Genomic DNA, 14,985 nt, shown 5'->3' with positions numbered 1-14,985 from the left:
GCCATCTTCAAGACTGCACGACGCTTGCCCAGCACGACTCCCGAGTGACCCTCGACCGAGTGCTTTGGGGTAAGAGAAGCCCCTACCCTGAGCAGCTCCAGCACCGAAGTTCAGCCCCCTTGCATCCGCGAGATCTGCGTGGGGCCCTTCTGCTCTTTGCTGCTCACCGCGTTGTCCAGGTCACTTGCCCGTTGGCTAGTGGCCCCCTGACGACGAACTTTGACGACAAACACCGCTGGTCTGGTTGCTCCAGACTGGCCCTTGCTCCCCTCCAACAGAGGAGCACCCTGGACCCTCCTGGTCCATTCCAGACGCCATTTTAAGTCCACCGCGTGGGCTTGCATTTGCCAAGACTTGTTGCCCCAATCCTGGGTCCAGCGACGTCGACAGCAGATATCTTCGTGGGACAGCTCGCACCTCCATCCTGGTCGCCGACAACGCCTCCTGGTCCGAGAGACTGCAGAGCCCAGCAGCGCCCACTCACCTGGTTGAGGTGACTTCGTCCGGTGCCACTCTGGTGCCCACCTAAATCACTGGCTAGTGATTCAGAACTTGGTCCCCTCTGCTTACAGGTCTCCTTCTTCCCCGATCCAGGCTTGGATCCCCACGAACTTCTTCACTGGTCGCCTGCCAGCAACTTCTTCCTTCAGGCTCCTGGTTCATCAACGAAGAAACCCGACGACATTTGAACCCTATGCAGCCGCAGCCCCTGGGCTAGGTAAACCGAGTACTCGGGTGCTCCAGCGTAGACCAACTCTCTAAGTGTCTAGATCCACTTTCGTTTTTGACCTACCTAGTCGGGTTCGCCCGAAAACACTAACTTTGCTTTTACTAGCCTCCATAGACTTTTTCCCGCCTTACGCGTGAGAGTTCCCACTCTGCACACGACGTCCCTAGGCCTCCTGCTTGTAATCTAAAGGTTCAGTAGTCCAGTCCTAGCGATCCTAAAGCCTATGAGAATAGTTACTTACCTGCTAGTAATTCGCATTCCACTTTTGTAGTATATGGTTTTTCGTGCCCCTCGGGCATTTGTGTAAATTGTGCGACTTTAAGTATTTCTTCAAGAGTTTTGTTGTGTGCTTAGCTCCCTGTCTCATAAAGAGCCAGGGTAGTCTTGTTATAAATAAATATACTTTATTTTTCATAACAACTTGTGTGGTGTCCTTTCACTTGGTGTTCAAGGGGTAAATGTGATGGTAAAACAGCTGGCTTAACACGCCCTCTAGAGTTTAGCCTAAAGACTGCACGTGTCCATGCTACTAGGATAGCTGGTCTATCAGGTTGCCTTACAACCAAACATCAATAAGGGTTGTTTGGACTGATACAAGGTGTTCACTAGAATAGTGAACATTATATATCAGGCCAACTTCTCACAGGCTGCTGGGTCAGAAAGTCGGGATCCTTTAATACAGGATGGTGGTGATGGACAATTTGAATGGAGGACCCCACCAGGGCTTAGCCCAGGCCCGCAAGAGGCTATGAGTGAGAGATTGAAGGGAAGCAATGGCTCAGAACTGGTGTGCCCCGGCTGGAGCACCTCAGTAGGCATATCCGCCTTCACCTCTTGGGCGGGAAGTTGAAGTTCTAGGATCTCAGTAGCCCTACATAGGATTTTTCATATCGGAAGGAGTGTCTGTATTAGGGAGCATAAATGGCATAGAGCATGGCCTCGGTCGAGGTCAGAGTGGTGCCGCCTCAGCATCAGAGAGTAATATGGATTGGCCGTCGTCGTCCCTGGATCTTACTCTGGCGTTGTAGAGCCGGAAAAGGAACTGGTACCGAAGCTGGTATGGATCCAGAGGGCCCAGTTTTTGTCTAGAGATGTCTCATCAGTGGATGGATGGGATGCCTCTTGACTTCTTGGGGCCCACAGGTGCACCAGAGGGAGGCAATGTTATGCCAAAAATGTGCAATATCCACATTTGTAAAGCGCAAATAATCACCCATAAGGGTCTCTAGGCGCTGGTGGCCCTCGGGAAGATTAGGCAAGCTATTGCCCAGAGTCACATGGTGCTGGGCTATTCTGACGCAGGTGCTGAGGATCGAACCGTGAACCCCAGATTCCAGTGTCAGTCGCCCTGGCCGCGGCGCCACACCCTTTGTACATCTGGCCCTAAGTGATTTGCTTAGAATTACAGGATGTTGAGCCTCCCACCAGACTCGAACCTGGTTCCCAGGCTCAAGGTCGGGCGCTCTAACCCTTAAGCCATAGTGTGCACTCAGTGTAGGAACCCGGCCCCTAGTTTAGTACGCGCACAATGAAACACTCACCCACTTTCACCTCAACACCCCACAACGCCCACTGGGCCCAAGAATGTTCAGAATCAATTATGTTGTCCAAGGCGTAGACTTTTATTCGCATTAAGCATATAAATCTACACAACCACTATGGGATTAAGTATTATTTGGATACATATATATATTCATAGCAACAAACTACCTATGCAACGTCCACATGACAAAAGCAGTAATAAAATTAGGCATAACATTATATTGTATTTCAACTTTGCCATACACCTGTACTTACATTTTGTTGGCCGACTCGGCTGACTCACTCAGCTGCGCACATTGTGCCGGCAGGCCCCAAAGCGCAACAGCAAACATTGCATTACTTGAAATACAGGGCACTGTCTAGCGCACCGTCCCAACGAGGTACCTGAACACAGGCATTCTCCCAAATTAGTCCACACAGTCCATACGTTGCGGGATAGGTCAGTAGAGACAGGACCACCGGCAGGTCAGTCCCCTCCCTGCGCCTAGCCTCTGCAGTAGAGTCCAGGACCACCTGCAGGTCAGTCCCCTCACCGCTTATCCAATGCATAGTTCCATCGTACCCCTTCTTGGGGTCCATCCAATCGCTGAACCTCCATTGCTGCGCATGCCCCCTTTAGAGTTAACTGTGAGCGTTCCGCGTCGCTCTACCATGCCACTTTTGCAGGGTGGGAGGGTGGTTCCTGACATTCCCGCGGCTTCCCTGGGTCCAAGGAGACAAAGAGGAGGAGACCCCAGGGACACCGCCTTAAATACTCATTCCCACCTAAGTTTCGGTTTCCGAACGTCACTAGCCAACTGACCATCCCTGAACGAGCCCCTCCAACTACAGGCTCGGTTTCATGGCGCGACTAAGGGCACCCCCTCCTCTAGGTGAGGGGGGGGGGCGCCTAGTCAGAAACATCAACATTTTGCACAGTGCGTCTGAGTTTTCTCTGTGAAGATTCTGCTCTGGTAAAGAAATGATCAACCTTCAAACCATGCTGTACGCCTCAAGCCAATATTAGTTATCCTCTCAAATTCCTTCACTCGTTATAAGAGTCCTATTGTAAATCGTCATTGTATTTATTTAGTGTTTACTACCCTTGACGAGGGCGTTGAATTGCCAACCCAGGGTGTTCTGACATTTTTCATAAAAACCTGCATCAGTGCATTGTTTTCATAATCACCCCATCTGTTTAACCATTTGTTTTTCTTGTATTTCATGTTCCCTTGTTGTCAGTAGACCTTCCCCACAGTAGCTCCCTGTCTTCTCAGATCTGTGTATGACCAAAATGTCAATTTCTAAGATGGAGCATTTGGAGGGGAAAAAATCGATATGGCACTGACTGAGGTGCTGGGCCTTTTCTACCTGTAAGAATAGTTTTGAAGTGTAAAACTCGTCTAGATTTGTGTTATTCCGCCATCTGATGGTTGGGTCTGGAATTTCCATTTGTAGAAAAACTTTTTTCAAATTCAAATATTATTAAATATGCTTAATTAGTGTAACACGATTAAAGTTTGTTTTTAAAGTTACAATAAAAAAGACATCCTAAAAACCACATCGAGAGGTAATAGCGTACAACTGATGCCAACGACAAATTTAGTCAGAAAACAAAGTGCATTTTAGAACGGCTTCCTAAAAACTCGTCGGGGTGTATTGACATTAAAGCGGTGCCGACAAGCAACACGGGGCTTAAGATTCATCTAGCTTGTTTTTTGTTGCAGTTCGTTTACTAACTGTCAAAAAAAAATCTGATCTGAAAATGTACTCTTATATTTGCCCAAAACAAGCTATAACTGCTTGTCAACAACTTCACACTACCAGTGAGATGAAAGATTGCCGTAAAAATTGCCATTGCTCTGTTAAGAATGCTGGGCAAATAAAACTGATGTGCGTAATAATTTTTTTAAACTTGATTACAGCCTCAGCAGGATTTTTTGAGTCCTTTTGCAAGCCATTTCGGACATAGGTCCGAAGTTCGGAAATCACTCAAGCACAAACTAGTTATTTCCATTTTTGTGGAAGGAACAGCTAAAGCTTAGGTTTTCCTGATGCGCTAGAGTCTTATAGGTCTGGATGGCTATCCATGATGTAGCCTGACGGGGCCTAGGCGCATTAAGGCCTACGCTGCGCTGTAATTACTGGACACACACATTTGTTGGTGGTACGCTGGTGGGAGGACCCCGAGCGGTCTTCCACCATTTACTTATCTCCTCGGGTCGAGCCCGCCCCCAGGAGTGCGTGCACAGCAGCAGACTGCAACAAAGTAGTGGGCTCTCTACATTCCTCTTTTTCTTTAGACACCGTCAATCAGGATTCTTCAGAGTCATGGAGATATGCACACAAAGTCTTATAGCCACTGACTCACTGGGTGCAGGGTTCGGCCGGAGACCATACCTCTGGCTCCGGTAGTTGGAACTGGTCACTGCATCCGTTTGAGTGTTCGGGGGTGAAGCAATCACAAGTCCTTGACGGGACCCACTGACCTCCAGGACAGTCTCTCCACTCTCTGCCTGCTGGGAACTTGGTGACGAGACTAGCAGTCCAGGCGAGCCCCTGGGAGTGAGGCTTGGGGTGTTCTCCAGACCTCCTGACACTTCCTGGTCAACAGCGGTCCCAATCGTCTTCTTGAAGCTTGACACATTCCTCGTGACAACTTGTTGCCCTCGTTGAGCAGTGACCATAGTCCCTTGAACCTTAACAATACCCATTCTTCCGGTTCATACGGTGTTCTAAACTTCCACCCTGGGTGTCTGTCCTCGACCACAACACAGTCCTCCACTTTCAACTGCAGCTCTCTTGCTTTGCGGGCTTCACTCACATTTAGATTTGTTGCTGTTCTCTTCGCTTGGACAGCTTCATTGTCCCCTTACGGGGTTTTCCATGTTGGGTCAGTCAGGATGCTGTCCCGCGGGGGCCTTTTGAAAACCAGATGAGCAGGAGCACACTTTGTCGTGCTGTATGGTGTCTGCCTGTAGGCATCGAGGAACTGGTCAAGTGCCAATTCGGCATCTGCACCTTGATCGACAGCTATTCGTAGGGCCCAGTTGAGTGTCCACATAGGCAATCCACCTCCCCATTGGCTTCTTCTCCACTGATTCCTGGAACTCCCCGCATCCTCACCCCGCATCCTCACCCGCAGTGACAACAAGTGGGAATGGACCGCAACTGCTAATACTGCATTCAACAACATCAAGGCCGCGCTCATGGATAAGGCAGTGATGGCCTACTTCCACCCGGGGCGACGCGCCGAGCTGGTCGTCGATGCCAGCCCAGTAGGCCTTGGAGCAGTCCTCCTTCAGGAGCATAGTCACGAGACCTGGAGGCCAGTAGTGTACGCCGGACACTGAGACCAGGTATGCCCAAATCGACAGAGAGGAGCTGGCAATAAAATGGGCATGCCAGCATTTTCACCTGTACTTGTACGGACAAGAATTTTAAGTGATCACTGACCACAAATCACTGCTCCCGCTATTTGATGGGTGATCCAGACTGGCCCCTCCAAGAATAGAGAAATGGGCCGTGCAGCTACAGGTCTACAACTTCAAGGTTGTCTTCCGTCCAGGTGCACGCAATCCGGCGGACTACCTCTCAAGGCACCTTGAGTCCCTGGTCCCTCGAAGTCCACTGGTGGATGTAGCGTACTCCGAGGTTTTTGTGAAGATGATCTCTCAGGAGGCATTCCCCACTTCTCGGGCCCACAGGTGCACCAAAGGGAGGCAATGTTATGCCAAAAATGTGCAATATCCACATTTGTAAAGCGCAAATAATCACCCATAAGGGTCTCTAGGCGCTGGGGGCCCTCGGGAAGATTAGGCAAGCTATTGCCCAGAGTCACATGGTGCTGGGCTATTCTGACGCAGGTGCTGAGGATCGAACCGTGAACCCCAGATTCCAGTGTCAGTCGCCCTGGCCGCGGCGCCACACCCTTTGTACATCTGGCCCTAAGTGATTTGCTTAGAATTACAGGATGTTGAGCCTCCCACCAGACTCGAACCTGGTTCCCAGGCTCAAGGTCGGGCGCTCTAACCCTTAAGCCATAGTGTGCACTCAGTGTTGGAACCCGGCCCCTAGTTTAGTACGCGCACAATGAAACACTCACCCACTTTCACCTCAACACCCCACAACGCCCACTGGGCCCAAGAATGTTCAGAATCAATTATGTTGTCCAAGGCGTAGACTTTTATTCGCATTAAGCATATAAATCTACACAACCACTATGGGATTAAGTATTATTTGGATACATATATATATTCATAGCAACAAACTACCTTTGCAACATCCACATGACAAAAGCAGTAATAAAATTAGGCATAACATTATATTGTATTTCAACTTTGCCATACACCTGTACTTACATTTTGTTGGCCGACTCGGCTGACTCACTCAGCTGCGCACATTGTGCCGGCAGGCCCCAAAGCGCAACAGCAAACATTGCATTACTTGAAATACAGGGCACTGTCTAGCGCACCGTCCCAACGAGGTACCTGAACACAGGCATTCTCCCAAATTAGTCCACACAGTCCATACGTTGCGGGATAGGTCAGTAGAGACAGGACCACCGGCAGGTCAGTCCCCTCCCTGCGCCTACCCTCTGCAGTAGAGTCCAGGACCACCTGCAGGTCAGTCCCCTCACCGCTTATCCAATGCATAGTTCCATCGTACCCCTTCTTGGGGTCCATCCAATCGCTGAACCTCCATTGCTGCGCATGCCCCCTTTAGAGTTAACTGTCAGCGTTCCGTGTCGCTCTACCATGCCACTTTTGCCGGGTGGGAGGGTGGTTCCTGACATTCCCGCGGCTTTCCTGGGTCCAAGGAGACAAAGAGGAGGAGACCCCAGGGACACCGCCTTAAATACTCATTCCCACCTAAGTTTCGGTTTCCGAACGTCACTAGCCAACTGACCATCCCTGAACGAGCCCCTCCAACTACAGGCTCGGTTTCATGGCGTGACTAAGGGCACCCCCTCCTCTAGGTGAGGGGGGGGGGGCGCCTAGTCAGAAACATCAACATTTTGCACTGTGCGTCTGAGTTTTCTCTGTGAAGATTCTGCTCTGGTAAAGAAATGATCAACCTTCAAACCATGCTGTACGCCTCAAGCCAATATTAGTTATCCTCTCAAATTCCTTCACGCGTTATAAGAGTCCTATTGTAAATCGTCATTGTATTTATTTAGTGTTTACTACCCTTGACGAGGGCGTTGAATTGCCAACCCAGGGTGTTCTGACATTTTTCATAAAAACCTGCATCAGTGCATTGTTTTCATAATCACCCCATCTGTTTAACCATTTGTTTTTCTTGTATTTCATGTTCCCTTGTTGTCAGTAGACCTTCCCCACAGTAGCTCCCTGTCTTCTCAGATTTGTGTATGACCAAAATGTCAATTTCTAAGATGGAGCATTTGGAGGGGAAAAAATCGATATGGCACTGACTGAGGTGCTGGGCCTTTTCTACCTGTAAGAATAGTTTTGAAGTGTAAAACTCGTCTAGATTTGTGTTATTCCGCCATCTGATGGTTGGGTCTGGAATTTCCATTTGTAGAAAAACTTTTTTCAAATTCAAATATTATTAAATATGCTTAATTAGTGTAACACGATTAAAGTTTGTTTTTAAAGTTACAATAAAAAAGACATCCTAAAAACCACATCGAAAGGTAATAGCGTAAACTGATGCCAACGACAAATTTAGTCAGAAAACAAAGTGCATTTTAGAACGGCTTCCTAAAAACTCGTCGGGGTGTATTGACTTTAAAGCGGTGCCGACAAGCAACACGGGGCTTAAGATTCATCTAGCTTGTTTTTTGTTGCAGTTCGTTTACTAACTGTCAAAAAAAATCTGATCTGAAAATGTACTCTTATATTTGCCCAAAACAAGCTATAATTGCTCTGTTAAGAATGCTGGGCAAATAAAACTGATGTGCGTAATAATTTTTTTAAACTTTATTACAGCCTCAGCAGGATTTTTTGAGTCCTTTTGCAAGCCATTTCGGACATAGGTCCGAAGTTCGGAAATCACTCAAGCACAAACTAGTTATTTCCATTTTTGTGGAAGGAACAGCTAAAGCTTAGGTTTTCCTGATGCGCTAGAGTCTTATAGGTCTGGATGGTTATCCATGATGTAGCCTGACGGGGCTTAGGCGCATTAAGGCCTACGCTGCGCTGTAATTACTGGACACACACATTTGTTGGTGGTACGCTGGTGGGAGGACCCCGAGCGGTCTCCCACCATTTACTTATCTCCTCGGGTCGAGCCCGCCCCCAGGAGTGCGTGCACAGCAGCAGACTGCAACAAAGTAGTGGGCTCTCTACATTCTTCTTTTTCTTTAGACACCGTCAATCAGGATTCTTCAGAGTCATGGGGATATGCACACAAAGTCTTATAGCCACTGACTCACTGGGTGCAGGGTTCGGCCGGAGACCATACCTCTGGCTCCGGTAGTTGGAACTGGTCACTGCATCCGTTTGAGTGTTCGGGGGTGAAGCAATCACAAGTCCTTGACGGGACCCACTGACCTCCAGGACAGTCTCTCCACTCTCTGCCTGCTGGGAACTTGGTGACGAGACTAGCAGTCCAGGCGAGCCCCTGGGAGTGAGGCTTGGGGTGTTCTCCAGACCTCCTGACACTTCCTGGTCAACAGCGGTCCCAATCGTCTTCTTGAAGCTTGACACATTCCTCGTGACAACTTGTTGCCCTCGTTGAGCAGTGACCATAGTCCCTTGAACCTTAACAATACCCATTCTTCCGGTTCATACGGTGTTCTAAACTTCCACCCTGGGTGTCTGTCCTCGACCACAACACAGTCCTCCACTTTCAACTGCAGCTCTCTTGCTTTGCGGGCTTCACTCACATTTAGATTTGTTGCTGTTCTCTTCGCTTGGACAGCTTCATTGTCCCCTTCCGGGGTTTTCCATGTTGGGTCAGTCGGGATGCTGTCCCGCGGGGGCCTTTTGAAAATCAGATGAGCAGGAGCACACTTTGTCGTGCTGTATGGTGTCTGCCTGTAGGCATCGAGGAACTGGTCAAGTGCCAATTCGGCATCTGCACCTTGATCAACAGCTATTCGTAGGGCCCAGTTGAGTGTCCACATAGGCAATCCACCTCCCCATTGCCTTCTTCTCCACTGATTCCTGGAACTCCCCGCCTTAGAACAGAGGTCCATTGTCTGAACGGATTTCATCGGGCGACCCCATGAGTGCAAAAATCTGCTCTAGGACTCTTCGTACATGCACGAACGCTGTCTACGTCACCACCTCCACAATCGGGAATGTTGAGAAGGAGACAACCACCACCAGCATGGTGCAACCATCCGGGAAGCTTCCAAAATCGATGCTGACCTTGACCCATGGGAGTACGCTCGGTTCTTCCATGATTACCGATGCCGGGTCCCCTCGAGTGATGGTGCAAGCGTGACATTGTCTCACCATGGCATCCATGGCTGGGAACCACACCTTGTTCCGCAGTCTGGCCTTTGTCTTCGCCATACCTTGGTGGCCGACATGTGCTAGCTGGAGGATCCGGTGTTGCAGTCTCTTCAGAATTTTGATGACTTGTCCTCTCAGAACAACACCCCGTTACCCCACGCTTAGATTATGGCGGACTTGCCAGATCTGTTGCCTAGCGTGGCTGTCTTCGGCTCGGAGGGCCTGAGCCCCGTCCAGGAAGTGTGCCCAACCACTCAGCAGGGTGGATTTTACTCTGACCAGTGTTTCGTCTTCCGCCGTCGCTTGGCTGATCTCCTCTAGCGTCATGGCGGTGGGGAATGCCTCCTGAGAGATCATCTTCACAAACACCTCGGAGTACGCTACATCCACCAGTGGACTTCGAGGGACCAGGGACTCAAGGTGCCTTGAGAGGTAGTCCGCCGGATTGCGTGCACCTGGACGGAAGACAACCTTGAAGTTGAAGACCTGTAGCTGCACGGCCCACTTCTCTATTCTTGGAGGGGCCAGTCTGGATCACCCATCAAATAGCGGGAGCAGTGATTTGTGGTCAGTGATCACTTAAAATTCTTGTCCGTACAAGTACAGGTGAAAATGCTGGCATGCCCATTTTATTGCCAGCTCCTCTCTGTTGATTTGGGCATACCTGGTCTCAGTGTCCGGCGTACACTACTGGCCTCCAGGGCTCGTGACTATGCTCCTGAAGGAGGACTGTTCCAAGGCCTACTGGGTTGGCATCGACGACCAGCTCGGCGCGTCGCCCCGGGTGGAAGTAGGCCATCACTGCCTTATCCATGAGCGCGGCCTTGATGTTGTTGAATGCAGTATTAGCAGTTGCGGTCCATTCCCACTTGTTGTCACTGCGGGTGAGGATGCGAAGTGGTTCAGACAGTGAGGCCAGATTCGGGATGAATCTGCCACAGTATGTGACCGTGCTGAGGAAACTGCGAACCTCTGTGGGGTCTTTGGGGTGCTAGCTGCACGTATGACCACAGCCTACTTGGGGTCCACTTGCAGTCCTTCTCTGGTGAAAACGTAACCTTGAAGTCGACTGACTCCTGGTAGAACGAGCACTTTGCTTTGTGGAGGGTCAGGCCGCAATCTTCGAGTTGTTGGAGGGTGGCCCGAAGGTGAGTGTGGTGTTCTTCCAAGGTGTTCGAAAACACCAGGATGTCGTCACTTAGGTTGATGACACCCTGCAAGCCTGACAGTACTTCCCTGATGGCATTCTGGAAGACCTCAGCTGCCGACGACACCCCAAAATCAGTTTCTTGTACTTTCTGAGGCCAACGTGAGTTGAGAATGTGGTGATATATCTGCTCTCGGGTTCGAGCTCCAACTGGTGGTACCCCAAGTTTAAATTTAGCTCTGAAAACCATTTGGCTCCGTTCAGATCCGCCACAATGTTCTCCATGGTGGACGTAAGGTGATGTTCCCTCTTGACCACCAGGTTTTGGAGCCTCATGTCCACACAGAGTCGGATGGCTCCAGGCTGCTTTGGCTTGGGAGCCACAACCAGCGGGGACACCCATGGAGTCGGGCTGGACACCTTCTCGATGACATTGAGGTCTTTGAGCTTCTTCATCTCTTCTTCCACTTGTGGGTGGAGATTGAACTGCACTCTCCTGTGCCTCAGGGCGATCAGCCTCACTGTGGTGTCTACGTGAAGCTTGAACCGTTTCCCTTTCAGCTTGCCAAGCCCAGTAAACAATGCCGGGAAGTCCTTCATCATGGTTTCGGTGTGGGATTTGTGGATCTGGTTCGCGAAGAAGACCAGGCCTAGATCATCTGCCGTGTGGCAGCTGAGTAGCGTGCCTTTTCTCCCTTCCGTGGTGTGAAACCGAGCCATCGTGATGTGCTTTCCGCTGACAATCTTGGCTTTGATGACTCCGCGAAGGGGGAGTGGGTCTGTTCCTCCGTACGTGTATATCCGCGCCTTTGTGGGTGCTACCGGGGGCCGTGGCGACAACCGATCATACTGCTCTGAATCCATGACATTAACCGATGCGCCCATGTCAATGAGCGCCCGGACATTGGACCCTTTGACTAGAACAGAGCACATCGGTGGCAGCCTTCTCTGGATGTAGGACCTGCTGACAAAAGACACGACGAACACTTCATCATCATCATCTTCCAGGGCAAGGCAACGCTTCCGTGGCGGGTCATCTTCTCGCGACTGCGGGTCTTCGAGTGAGACTTGGCGCAGGCGTTGTGACATTCCTTGTGATCTTTGAGGGGCCAGCCGGGGCCGGCTGCTGCGACACACCCTTGCAAAGTGGTTCATCTTCCCGCAGTGAGAGCACGTCTTACCCCTTGCTCCACACACTGCCGTCGCCTGGTGGTCCTCTCCGCAGTTGTTGCATGTCCCTCCGGTTGTCGTCCTTGGCGCCTGGCGAGCCAAAGCGGGCGCCGTTGTATCGCCTCAACCCTTTCTTCTTTGATGGGCACATATCGTGGGACGTGTGTCGCCGCAACAGCCTTGTGCAGAGCAGCTTCCATCTCACCAGCACAGACATCCGACTGCTCATGAGACCTGGCCAGGATGAGGATCTCCAGACAGAGCCCTGGTTGTCGAAGTATCAGCTTCTGCAGCAGTGTCAAGCGGCACCCCTGATGACTTGGAAATCTCCTCCCGTTGATGAAGGCGCACGTGCTGGCTAGCCTGCACAGCCACACGTAAAACATGTCTACAGACTCCGTGTCTGACTGTGACGCCTGCCTAAACTTGAACCGCTCGAAGTTGGGATTAAGTTGCAGGTCAAAGTGCCAGTTGAGCGTGCCAACCGCCGCCTCATAGTCGTCATCTTTACCTGTGTTGCGCAGGGTTTTGAAAGATCATAGATCTCTGCGCTGCCATAGTATATAAGCAGCGACCTCTTCACGGTACCATCCGTTTCTCTGGTGTCTTTGAAATAGTGGTTTAGTCGTCCGATCCACGCTTTCCATCGCGGTGCCGTGGCAGGGTCAGCGGTTTCACTGAATGGCGGTAGTGGGGGGACAACAGTGTGACTGTGGTCAGGAGGTGGTGCTTTGGCTCACCTGGGTGGGTTGTCCACTTCGGCCTGCTGGCCCGATGCGCCTGCTGTGGCTGGTGTGGTCATGGCGTGGGCACGCCTGGGTGCGAGTGCGGTGTTGCTGTGCTGACGCTAGGGGTCCTGGATGCACGGTCTGTGTCGGCATGTATCCACATGTGGGATGGGCCTGGTGAATCGTGATGCGCTGGGCTTGCTCCTCAGGTTGATGTGGTATGGCCACCCTGTGAACTGTAGCGCTGACTGAAGCTGCCCTGTCTTTCACTTTCATCAGTGTTGGGGTCTTGGTGGCACTCTCCCTTCTGTGGGCTGTACAAGTTCCCTTGGGTCTCCCTCTGAGGTGCTGTTGGCAGTGGGGCTGGGTTCCCAGGCCAGTTCTGTATGTATGCTGGCTGCGCAGCTTCCCCTGCAGCAGATGGGGCGACACAAGACACGTGGAAGGTTTCACTTTGCTGCCTTCCTCCCTTCAGGCCTGCAGTTCCACTGTGCACCACCAGGGGAGCCCTCTATGGGGCCGGCAGACTCACCATGCTCAGGCTCGTGATAATCCTCTTCCCGCATGAACCGCTGGGCCAAAGCACACTCCTGACAGTCCAGGGTCGCGCCAGCAGGGGATGACGCTGGCTGGAGTCGCGGTGCCGGAGGCAGAGCGGGAGACACTGCAGCAGCGGCATCACAGGGCACAGGAGACACAGCCCAGGCCACGGATGGCTCCGCACCGTGAGAGGTGGCAGGAAACAGGTTCTCCAGATAACGGAGCGTCACGGGTGAGCTCCGCTCGCTCCTCGCTTGGCAGGGATGATGCACCGTGGTGCGACCGACCTCGTTGCCAGTGTAGCGCAGCGGGGCTTAGGGGCATTAAGCCCTACGCAGCACTGTAATTACTAGACACACACACTTGTTGGTGGTACGCTGGTGGGAAGACCCAGAGCGGTCTCCCACCTTTTATTTATCTCTGTGGGTCGAGCCCACCCCGAGGAGTGCGTGCACAGCAGCAAACAGCAACAAAGTAGTGGAGAGCCCAGATGGCTCTCTACACATGAGTGAACACTCATTGAGAAGATGTTTTTATCCTCCAAAAGCGAGAGCTCACACGTAATTTTGTTGACATATTTCCTAAAGACTTGAAATGAGGTTGGGAGTTCCACAGTTTGTTTATAGAGACTCTATACTGGACCATAAATAGTCACTGTGTGGGCCTGTGTTTGAAGACAATTCAGTCCAGAGCCTTTGATCTAATGAGTCTTCATTTTCTGCTTTCAGTTTGAGGCAGAATTTGACAAAGGCTCATTGTCTTGAATATTTCTCTCAAGTCCAAATTCCATCCTGATTTGTGCTGGCGAGGCATTCCAGGGTAGTCGGAAAAGCTCCCTATAGGTGTTAAGGCATAATGACCCAAGCCATTCAGATTCTTGGCTGCTAAGTGCTTCGCATCCATTGGCTATAGCAGGTAGTAGCTTTGTTCTGATGACCTCCAGTATGGGGAGGAGTAAGTAGCCTCCAATCCTCCTCTGAAGGGAAAAAAAGGTGCTAAGAGAGACCCTCTCTTCAATTTCATGTGTTCCTTGTGTCATGAGAAAGTCCCGTTTGTATCAATTATCGCTCCCAGATACTGGTAGTCTTGCTCTTGAATTAGTTTGTGGTTATTTAGATGCCAGGGTCCTGCTTTCTTAGTTTTTTTGTTGAATGTTAACACCTTTGTTACTGTGAGGCTGATGCCCAGATTATTTGCTAGAGTGTAGTTGCTTAGTGTGGACGACAGCCTTTGCAGGCCAACCTTAGCTCTGCTGAAAAGAACTATATGGCCAGTGTATAACATACTAGTCAATGATTTCCACCCTCCTAGTTGGATGCTTGAGCGTTGGCCTGGTCAAAGACTTCTGTGAGATCCGCCTGGAAGAGGTTGAACAGGAGGGGAAAGCATGCATCCCTGTTAAAGTCCTGTTGTGGTCTGGATCTTATGGGAGACCCTTGTTCCATCTCTATTTTCATCCGAACCCATGTATCAATGTAGAGTTGTTGAATCAGGGGTGGCTCCTCCGTTTGAGCAGAGTAGCATTGCCCCATTTAAAAGCCCCAAATATGAAAAATAAAATGGTAATTCATTACCATTTTTTTTCATCATCCCGTCCTGAACCGAGTGTCAGGATGGGGTGGGGCAGGGCCTGCTGAGTGGCAGCAGGGAGAAGTGGTGGGCAGAGGGCTGGCTGTTCACTGTTTAAAGTGCGCATGTCTCTTTGGCCGGGACTTTAAGACAGCT

The sequence above is a fragment of the Lissotriton helveticus genome, chromosome 5_1 (assembly GCF_964261635.1).
Source record: "Lissotriton helveticus chromosome 5_1, aLisHel1.1, whole genome shotgun sequence".
Taxonomy (NCBI): domain Eukaryota; kingdom Metazoa; phylum Chordata; class Amphibia; order Caudata; family Salamandridae; genus Lissotriton; species Lissotriton helveticus.
The sequence above is the reverse complement of the archived record's forward strand: the minus strand, read 5'-3'. Positions refer to the sequence as shown.